Source organism: Sinocyclocheilus anshuiensis, unplaced genomic scaffold (assembly GCF_001515605.1).
Source record: "Sinocyclocheilus anshuiensis isolate Anshui unplaced genomic scaffold, SAMN03320099.WGS_v1.1 scaffold680, whole genome shotgun sequence".
NCBI classification, from domain to species: domain Eukaryota; kingdom Metazoa; phylum Chordata; class Actinopteri; order Cypriniformes; family Cyprinidae; genus Sinocyclocheilus; species Sinocyclocheilus anshuiensis.
In genome coordinates this window covers 1115763-1127875 of record NW_015555783.1, presented here as the reverse complement: position 1 = coordinate 1127875, position 12113 = coordinate 1115763, and the positions used below count along the sequence as shown (strand labels likewise).

General features: G+C 33.5%; 1 protein-coding gene across 1 annotated transcript in view; it reads right to left on the bottom strand.

Annotated features, from left to right (window-relative positions):
* The window catches only part of LOC107674765 (fidgetin-like), a 72428-nt gene that overhangs the window by 7852 nt on the left and 52463 nt on the right, over nucleotides 1-12113 (bottom strand). The gene's annotated exons all lie outside the window — the stretch shown is intronic.

The window sequence follows — 12113 nt, the reverse complement described above, 5'->3', positions numbered from 1 at the left end:
CACACACACACACACACACACACACACACACACACACACACACACACACACAGAGAGAGAGAGAGAGAGCGCTAATTAGCAGGATGATGCTGAGCTAATTGTGTTAATTTACAAGGTTTTAGTCAAAGGGATCGCTGCTTTGGCTGGCAAGGCTGTCAGGCCCGCGAGTTAATGACTAAGAAAGGCTGAAGACAAAGAAAGCTGGCAAGAACATGGCAGACATGCCAGCAAGCCCATTAATAAAGCCCAGGGATAAAACCAGTGCCGCAAATCTAGACAGATGTCAGTTCTAGCACGATTATCAACTGATAAGCAATGTAACGCCTATGTAAGGCTTGCTAGCAATAAATACATTTCATTATCATAGTCCAGACTTTCCCTTATTCAATTTCCAAAACCTGGTCTCTAGTGTGAGCATTTGTAAGTGCAGAATTGCTGCATGCAAATGTGAAAAATACAATTATTTGGTGCAATTATGCTGATGCAAGTGACGTGACATCTAAATAAATGTTTTTTTTTTTCAACAGATCCTCATGCATTTAACTGTGCAGACAAATGAGATTTTACACACTGTGGTTTGCTGCTTTTTGTTGCTTTGCATCAAGGAAAACAAAAAGAAAAGAAAAAAAGTGCACTGTAAAAAGTAATTTTTTTTTAACTGGTAAATAAAACAGACTGAAGTAGTATTTTCTTGTAAAATGTACTCCAATAATCTTTCTACTTCAACATTTTGCATTAGTAGTATCATTGAGACACTATTGCAGTTTTAAGTTTTTCATATATATTTTTTTTCATTTCAATTTTAGAAATGTAGTAAATTTTTATATATTTCTATACAGTTTTTATTAATTTATTTCAGTTTTAGTTATATTAGTACATAAAGTTAAAATAAATTAAAATGAGAAATGTTTATTTTTTTATTTTACTTCATTAATCTTTTGTTAATCTTCAGTTTCTTTTATTTCATGTAACAAAAACGTTTTTTTTTTTTTTTTTAATGGTTTTGATTTTAGTTTAAGTTTTAGTTAACTATATTAACCCTGGCCACTTGTCATTTCTTTGTAATTATTTATCAAAAATTTACTAGTAATATCCGAGTAAAAATAGTAAATCCTACATAATTTTTTTCAGTGTGTTTACTACTGTATAGATCAGGTTAAATAAAATATTAAACATTCACTGAAAATAATTTTGACTGTGCATGTATAAAATATACCTGCAAACAACAAATTTGACAACAGATTTTAGTATTTTTAATACAAATATCTGCTTGTAAATATCGATTGTTGTTCTTCAATAACCTATTAAACACCGGATGCATATTTGCTATCAGCTGAGGACAAGCTTTTAATTTTTTTTTACCGTGCAAAAAGCGTGCGGCTGCAGTGCCTTGGGAATATTACCTTGGGAATTCAGCGGTTCGACTATCTCCCTGCCTCTGTACATCCACTTGTTAATGCATTTATTACTCTTCTTTCAAGTTCCACTTTGGAATATATACATATATTTATATATGGCTCCTCTCACAGGCAGGTCTTTGTGAGGAATGTGGGTGTTAACTTGCGCTACAACAAAGTAAGACATTTCAAGAGGTTGAAATCCTCTGCCGCGCACACAGAGAGATGAGAAAAACCTTTCTCAACAAGATTAAAGCAGTTGGAAATGAGACATCAAGGATTTATTTTATGGGGGAATAGCGAGTCGCTCTGGACACTTTGAATTCGAGTACTCACCTCATGTATGTGCCAGTATTTGTAAATTGCTTCTTTTCTATTTTTATTCAATATGCTTACTTTGACCCTTCAGACAGTGTCGTCCCTATAGCTTGTTTAAACATGAATTGGGAGCTTTTTGCGACGGCACCGTTTGAGAAAGATTTGAGGATTATAATTGAACGATGGAGGAGGAAAACGAGATGCAGAGAGAGAGAGAAGCAGAAGATGAATCATGTGTAATCCGAGTTTCTAGTCCTCTAAATCATCAGCTTCATTCCAGTCCACACTGAGCTCAAGTTTCAGTTAGCACTGTGTGACAAACATAAATAACACCAAAACACATCCTTATCGCTACTAGAGGTATAAAAGTGTCACTCGGGCCTCTCTAATCTGTCATCGGTGAGCTCGCTAACTTCTTAGGGAACATGCCGGCTAACACTCTGATCAACAATGTGGCTCCTGTGACCATACTATAGTTTACAATCATGTCGCAGTTCATAAAGTCTTGGTGATCAACCGATATATCGGCTAGACATAATTCAAAGAAAGGCAACACTTTAATTCCTATTAGTTAAAAGGGAGTGAATGCATTAACTATCATTAACTAAGACCGGGCAATGCATTTGTTTCACTATTTAATGTTAGTTAATAAAAAATTAGTTCATGTTAGCTCAACTGTTAAAATGAACATTAAGGTAATAAATGCTTTGGAAGTATTTTTTATTGTTAATTCATGTTAACTAATGTAGTTAACTAATGGAACCATATTATAAAGTGCTACCAAAATACCCAATTAAATAAATAAAATACAAACAAATATTTAAATAAGGTCTCATTTGTTAATGTAACTACACTAGATAAACTAAAAATGTACACTACTTCTATTGTGTTTATTAAACAATGTTATATTCAGCAGTTAAAATAAAATACATTTCTTAAGTTTGTCTGTACGCATCAGTGTTATTTGAGTATTATTTATATACTATTATAGTGTTTATTAGTGTTTGTTCGCTTTAAAATTTACTTTCATTCACTAAGGTTAACTTGTTTTTATTTCAGTTTGAGTTTCTATTTATTTCCTGTTAGTAATTCTGGTGCTTCAACTTAAACTTATTTGAGGTAGTCGCTAAGGCAACATTTCTTTTAATTTATGTTTTTCATCTAATATTTTGTTTTATTTAAACTTCATTTCAATTAACAAAAACGATTTTCAAAGTTTTAGGTAACAATAATAACATTGGTAAGTATTATACACTGTGAATTCACATGAACAAACAATAAACAATCAACAAATAACACATTAACTAAAGTCAAGAAATGAATATGTACACAGACATAATTTTTTATTTTTTAAAATGTGCTTACAAATTGTACTATGCATAGAGTTGTCTATGTAGGCCGTTCTAAATCTTTGACTTATGAAGTTCCAGTTAGTTTGGATGCATTCTTAGAAGGCAGCATGGCAGCTCACTAGGTTTAGGGTCAGAGCAAACGTCAGTCCTAAGAAGCAGTAATTCTTCTCAATGTAATCTGAATAGTCATGTAATCACTTGTATTCTTATTAAAGGGATGTTTGGAGCCAGCCTGAGGCCCCAAAGCTCAATTTCCACTGATTGACTTATCACAAAACCCCCTTTTGTTTAATTCACCACTGTCTGCTGGTCTACTTTACGGCTGGAAAATCTTAGATTACGCTGACCATTGTCACTCATTTGGGTGAGATGCCAAACAAAAGCCGGCAAGACTGATTGATCGCATGCGGGACTTCATTAGACGAGATATTGTGAAGGTGCATTGAATATTTAGCACATGATCTGGTGCTGGTGGGGTTGCAAGTCTTTTCTGAAAGTCACAGATTGCAAAGAAAAACCATGTTAAATGCACATAAAATGCAAAATGCACAGTTATGGGAGAAAGCATGGAGAAGCACTTCTCACATCATTTGTTGACGCCAACAGACCACATCTAACATTCCTAATTGAGGAAATTATTACAGTTACCTAAAACTGAAAAGATAAACTAAAACTATATATATATATATATATATATATATATATATATATATATATGTGTGTGTGTTTTCATTACTTGAAACAAATGTAAAATGAATAAATATAAAAAAACTAATTTTTTTTATTTCGACTATTTGCCAGTGACATTTCTCATTTTTATTTAGTTTAACTTGATACTAAAATAACTAAAACAGAAATAATATCTATATTACAATAGATGCAAAAATAAAAAAATAATGAAAAAAATTGTAAAAATGACAAAAACATTACAAAAATTAACTAAATATTATAAAAAAAATAACTAAAATACCTAAAATTCAAATGGAAAATATAAAAATAAAAACTGATTCAACATATTAATACAAATTGTAACCGTATCTTACTGATAATAAAACAGTGGCACTGGGTAGAAGTATGTCAAACATTGACATCCTCAAAATGATGAACAAAACTACACCAAGTAAAAGAAAATAAGACCCAAAATACAATAAATAAAGGTTCACTTAAAGCAAAATGAAATGTTGTTTGTGTTGATAATATGTGGAGTGCAATGAAGTATTGGCCATTCAGAAACATATAATGGCCATTAAAGTCGAAACCAGAAACCACAATAGACTTTTATTCTACTCAGTCTATGCCAAGTATTAGGTTTTTGTCCATGTTTGATATGCAAGAAATTTTGGTATAATTTTTTATGCTAAAAACGCTGATTACAATTACATCCCTTTACAATTACTCCAGTAACACAACCACACAATGACAAAAACAAGCTAAATTTCAGAAAGATAATAGTCGACTTTCTCTTCTGAACATCCAACCATTAGTTGATCTGAATGATTAAAGATATGCCATACTTCCTCACCTATTACAAGCAGAAACCTGACAGTAATTACTGATCATCTGTGCTCGTCTAATGGCTCTGTTAGTTCTGCCGCTGATCAACACACTGAGTTTGGACGGCGGGGGGAGCGGGAGTGAGCGGCGATACACTGCAGTGTGTAATTTCAGACACTGTGATCATGGCCAGTGAGACAGAGAAGCTGACCTTTTTCGGATCTATTAATCTGGCTAGCCTCGGCCGATTTTAAGCAAACATCGGCGAGCTTGCGCTCTTTCTGTCCAATTTCCCAGCGCGTAAATTGGACAGCCGCTCGCACCATTCTCAATTCATTACTGTGCTGCTGAAAGGAAGCTATGAGGTGGTGGAGAGGTGTGTGTGTGTGTGTGTGTGTGTGTGTATCGACTAGAGACGTGCAGTTTGGTCATTCTGACTGCTCGAATACTCATAGATAAATCAGACGAGTCCCTCAGTTCCATCTGAGCTGTATTTAAATTGTTAATTTATACATACCCATCAGACTGACAGCTCCTGCTGTTGTATCACATCTTTTAGCATTTCAATTGTTTTTGTCTTGTTTTCCTGTTGAAAATATCTAAAAAATCTATAAAACAACACAAAATCAGTTGAGAAGGTAAATTGCACAGGATATTATTTTAATAAAAATATCTTGAATCATTTTATTTTTCTTACAACAATGGCAAATAGATTTATGGTACACTTAACGCAAGAAAAAAAACAACTGGACAACGGGCTAATAAAAATAAACAGTTTAAAAATGGTTTTAAGTCAGTTATTTCTATCTTTTTCTGTAGTGTGTCAATAGGAAATATCAGTTTATGTTTCTAAAACATTCATTTAGCCATTAATTGTAATAATCCAGTGAGATTTTTGTTTGCTGCACACAGAGATCTGATCTGATCATCATCAGTCTGTCTGGAATGACATGAAGAAACAGAACAAACTGAGACAGACTCAATCCAGAAGAACTGTGGCAACGTCTCCAAGACACTTCAAGAGATCTACCTGCAAAGCTCCCTGAAAAACTATCCGCAAGTGCACCGAGGGCAAAAGCTGCTTTAAACACAAAGGATGCTCACACCAAATGTTGATTTAATTTAGTTAATAGAAGTTAACTGATAAAGAAAATCTATTTATGACATTATTTTTGACAGCATCCTCATTTTACAGCATTTTTACACAAGTGCCTAAAACTGTAAACAGTACTGTAGTTTCTGCAGGTTTACACACACACACACACGCACGCACGCACGCACGCACGCGCGCGCGCACACACACACATGCACACAGACAAATAGACAATGGGATAATGATAATTTTGAAAGGCATTACATTTTAGAAGCAAATACATCTTGTTTTAAAGATGTTTAGATATTTTGACTGGTAACGACAAAAATGCAGAGAATTAAAATGACAATGATTAAAAATTTGTTAATTACAAATATGATCAAATTTTTAATAGATATGCATCAGACTGCATGATCTATTGCTGGTGTTTCAGCATCTTGCACCATATGAATGGAGATAAGATGCTGTGTCAAGTTAAAAATATTGTTCATTCGTCCGGACTTAAATACTGAAAATTCATTGCTGTCCCAATTTTAACCAATCACACTGCAAGGTACTGCCCAAAATGTCACTAAAACCAACCACAAAAGGTTGAAAATGAACCAATAATGAATAAATAAACCACTACAAAGTCACTAAAATATACTCCATCGCTTTCCTAGCATCGGCATGCAATCGTTTCTAGCAGAATTCTGTGGCATAAAAGGCCTGTTTTCGCCGGTTCTCACTCTGGAGTTTGGTGCGGGTGGATGGACGCGGTTGCCCTATAGGAGGAAGCTGTCATAATTGAAACGTGGCCTAATCAGACTCATTACCATTTTGGGCAATTTGCACCACCAAAGATGCTTATTAGGTAACTGTGTTTAATAAAGCGCTCTTTAGAAAGCTAACAGTAATGAGCTCTTTAAAGTCAGCTCGGAGTGTGATTATGCCAGTGGAAGTGTTTAGCCTGCCGCACACAGACTGCTACATTTAGTCTTGTGCAATGTCATAATTAAGCCATGCAACCTGCTTCCACTGACTCACAATGGATGCGGCTGCGGCCTGTAAAACCCGGGAAAATATTTATAATTACTGATCATTACAGCCCAGGGATTTTTATCTGCGGATGTAAACACAATTATGAGAGCCTCTTGCTTTCATGTGCCTCAAACAGGGGACTCCATGTGACAAGCGTGCAAATAGTGTGGACACACATTAATTACATTTATAAATAAAAACAAGCTCGTGTTTTTGTTTCAGCACTCTACTGATCTCTCTCGCATGCACGCCTTTTCCCTTTCTCCTCTTTTGGAGCAAGCCTGGGATGTGCTTCTAATTCAATCGCTACTAGAAATCATTATGGCAATTCATCTTGCATATAAACTTAAAGGGTAATTTGAAAATCCATGTCGTCCTCGTTCAAATGCTGCCGGAGACCAGAGGTCATCGTTTAGACCCTAATTTACTCAAGAAATTTAGTCAAGGCCCTCTAACTGCTGTGGAGCGCACGATTTTCCTGACCGCGGTAGAGGAGGACAGTGAGGGAAGGTTTTTTTTTAACGTTTGCATTTCCAGTTGGGCTGGACGACATAATGAGTATTTATGATATTGGTAAAGATTCTGACAAAACAAAATTAAGCAACACTGTGAGTAGTACTTACAGTTACTTTCATGAATCAAACTGTCCAAAGATAGATCGAACGATAGATAGAAGGATAGAACAATATAACAGTTGATAGAATGATAGTTAAAATGATAAGACAGAAGGATAGATAGAATGATAGATAGAACAATAGACAGACAGACAGAACAAACATTAGAAAGAACAAACGTTAGAACGACAGATAGACAGAACAATAGATAGATAGAACGACAGACAGACAGAACAAATTTTAGAAAGAACAAACATTAGAACGACAGACAGACAGACAGATAGATAGTAGAGCTGCACAATTAATCAGAATTGAAACAATCACGATTAAATCTTTCAATTTAGTGCGATTATGAAATCGCGAAAGCTGTTATGCACAGCTTGTCAGTGAGTTACGGCTCTGTGATCAGTAGTAAATGCTTGTAGTAAATGATTGAGCCGCTTATAGCGTGCATTTGAAAAGGCAACATGCGTCAAACATCTGTCCAAACATAAGAAGCTTTTATGAAGCTCTTGTCCAAAAGACAACATTTAATAACGTTTTTACTCCAAACTCACTTTGTAACGTCAATTGAGTGTTTGAAATAAAATCCTTGTTTGTTTGTTTGTTAACTTGCTTGCTTGTGTTTAACACCATGCCAGCTTCTGTGGCTATTTTCATGTGTTGAATGCAGTTCAATCTTCTGTTTATTCTGGATGGAGATTTACTGCTGATCACAGAACCAGGCTTCACTGACAAGCTGCACATGAAAAAGAAGAAAAAAAAAATCATAGCCTTTGCTGAATCACGATTCCATTTTAATTTCAAATAATCATGCAGCTCTAATTGATCGATAGATAGACAGAACGACAGATATACAAATAGATAGATAGATTCAATTCGGATTTTTGTTCAGATCTGGGGTTTTGTAATAGCCGTTCGCATGAGATTTATCAGAAGTAAACACGGAGGACATAAAGTAAGCGATTATGTGTTTATTTATCGTGTGATCGAAATTATGCACAGGCAATATAAAACAAAAAAGACTAGGATGTTGCAAAAGAGCAGAATTTTGAAACTTTTATGATGAGACCTCATATTTTGCTTGTATATAGGGTTTTCACTGTAATACTTAAGAGTGCTGACACATCACTGTACTTCAACTGACTACCTTTCACAACTGTCTTGATAACTTTGGGTGTGTAAAATCTTTCAAGTGACTTCCATGAGTGCAGAATTAAGACGAATGTCGATCTACAGTGACGTAAAAGTTGCATGAATTCTTTTCACACTGCGGGCGCACTACAAAACATCTGACCTGTATCGGATTTAGTACCACATATGGATGTGGAACAAATCGGAATTGAAAAGATCAGATTCCATGTGCTTTGTGCTGTTCACACTGTCATGACAAAAACAGATTTGAGTTACATGTGAGCACAAAAAAAAATAAAAATATTCGGATTTGGCAGTGTGAACATACTATAGCCTCTTAGTTTCCACACACAGTCTTTGTTAATTAGTTAATGAGGACCATCATCAAATGAAGTAACACCTGCAGAGTCACACTACCTTCTGGGTGGTATAATTTAATCAAGCCATCTAAACAAAATTAATCAATTAATTACTCTTAAATGCATGTCAGACACTGAAGTCCATCATTTAGTGATTTGGTTAATTGTGGGAGTGAGAGCAGAGACATGACAGGGAAATAAGTGGGGCAATGAGAAACAGCCACATCTGAGACTATTACAACCAGAAAATGTTTGAAAATAAATAAATAAATACAATTCTACAAGCACGTGTGTCAGGTTCTTGGAAATGCTATTTTTGCATTCATGTTGATTCCAAACATAAAAAGCATTTATACCAAACATTTGCCTTAACAACTCTAAAAATGTCAGTTGGTGTATCCAAGTGATACAAATGTTTTCCTTAGACCTTCAATGCACATAAATATTGTCAAAAATATTTGAAGGTAATTTTATTTTTTTTAACAAATATCAAAACATTTTTTTATTGAGTTATTTACTTTGAAAACATAAAATTTACCTTGCCTTGTCACGAATGAATGAATGAATGAATGAAATGTTTTGAGTATTCTTGCCATATGACAAAAAAACCTTCCTGCATTTTGGTTAAATCATATAAAATAATAAATATTTCCTTCTTTATTACAATTTACAGACATACAGACAAAACAATATCCCTAAATTTTGAGTTATTTGCTTTGAAAACATGAAATTTACCTTGCCATGTCACAAAAGTATGTTGGATGATTGACTGAATGAATGAATTACTGCTGGGCAAAGATTAATCGCATCCAAAATAAATGTTTTTGTGTACATAATATATGTGTGTGTACTGTGTATATTTATTATGTATATATAAAGACACACACATACAGTATATATTTAGAAAATATTTACATGTATTTACATGTATATGGGTCAGTGACAAAAAGGGGTTGGCAAGATGAGAAATTCAAAAATCTTCTAAAAACTTGTTTTAAAAGCATGCATCAGGCATTTTCAAATGTACACAGTGTGTTTATGTTGATTTTATGTAATTAATGACATATGCTCCATCTTTTACAAAAGTTAAGACTGACTGTACATGAAAATGTCAAATGGTGTAACCGCCAAAGAATGAGAAATATTCAATATTTTATCCACCTAGATGGCATGTGGGCTTACTCATAGAAATAAATACTTCATTTTAAAATATCACACAAAAATGGATTGTATTAGAGTTACCTCTAAATGTATATTTTAACGCGTTTTTGCAATATATGGTGGGACAAATGCTGAAAACACCTCTGTTTTCTAAATAATCTTTGACAAATTATGTAAAAAATATTAAAAACCATATTATTATACTAAACTAGATGATTACATTTTATTCCACATTAATTTTCCTGTATATAATTATATTTTTATGCAAAAAAGCTGGTTATGCCAATTGACACAATCCAGTTACACCACTTGACCATGTTGCTTCTACAGCCAAAGGCCATTGCTCATTGAAGAAATTGACACTGAAAAACAAGCATGACTTTTAACAAGTTATCTCTCGTGAACACGCGTACGACAGTTAGAGGAAGCTAGAGATTACGGCTTATAAAGTTTTAAATATGGATATTTTGCTTACAAAAGCGCATTGATTCACTTAAGGAGGCCTTTACTAACCCCCGGAGCCATCTGGAGCACTTTTTTATGATGGATGGATGCAGTTTATTGGACTTCTATTGGAGTATTGAATACCACCCATTCACTGCTATTATAATGCTTGGAAGAGCCAAGACATTTTTTTAATATAACGCTGATTGTATTCGTCTGAAAGAAGAAAGTCATATGCACCTTGGATGGCTTGAAGGTGAGTAAATCAGGTGGCAATTTTCATTCTTGGGTGAACTATCCCATTAAAATTTTAAGTGAATGGAATAGAAATATGCATTAAAGCTAAACATTTCAAAAACACTAATTTTGCAACATAATTATTTCATCCTAGACTTGCAGAGCTTTAATAATAAAGTTGTAGATAAAGAACCACTTTCTAAAAAAATATAACATTAAACACTTGAAAAAAGTTTAAAATAGCAGGTTAGTTTATATTACATCTTTAATCAGCATCATAAACTAGTGATATTTGACTAAATTGGCCCCTGACAGAAAGGCTTGTAATAGGAGTCAAATGGTGTAACCGGTTACACCATTTGACAATTCAGTTTAAAATCAAATTTGACAGGCATTATCATGGAGACCTATGTAAGTACATGGCCTTGGTGGGAATATTTCAAATGTAATTTTTACATTTAATATAATGATGAAATGTATTGACATGTATACCTAAGAATACCTGACCATACCCTAAAAATGTCAAATATCTCACATTTTAATGAGAGTTGCTAACCTTTGCATGCAGCAGTTAGTATCACCAGAGGTCCTTCTCTGTGATATAATTTCATGTCACATGATCTTCTTGCAAAATATTAACAAAATGGCTCCTTGAATGGTTATTACACCACCTTGACACTCAAGGAATTTGACTTGACTCACATAATTCCCCAAACTAATTATAATATTCAGAACAATGGTGCTCCATTTACTTTTATTTACTATTAAATGTAAGATTATGCCAAACTAGTTAATATGGTGTTTTATTGAGAATTTCACCTTTTTTAAACAAGATCAATTATTTGGTACAAAGTTTTTACGGTTACACCACATTGACATTTTTGCCATCATCCCCCAAATATTTTCTCAAAATGAATTAAAACCAGAAATTTTAGACTTGGTCCACAAAAAAGAGAATGTATGCAATTAATTTGCACATTTATTTTGAAATTTTAACCCTTTTAAATGTTATTAAACCATATGGACACAAAAAAAATTACCGTCACGTCATTGACCCATATATTTATATTCATATAATTTATATATAAATATATTTAATATATAAACATAACATATTTTTCTTAAATATATACATGCATGTGTGTGTATTTATATATAGTATATACACATAATAAATAAAAACTTTTATTTTGGATGCGATTAATCGCGATTAATCGTTGCCCGGCACTACATAAAAAAAACATACATACATAAATAGGCCTATGTAAATCAATAAATAAAATGTTTTGAGTTTTCTTGCCATATGACAACAAGCCTTGTCACAAAAGTAGGTAAATAAAAAAATAAATGAATGTTTCAAGTTTACTTGTCATGACAACAAAGACTTGCTGCATTTTGGTTATATCACATAAAATAATATTTCTTTCTTTAATACAATATTTAGACAGTTACACCACCTAAACATTTTAATGCCACCCCCCACCCCACCC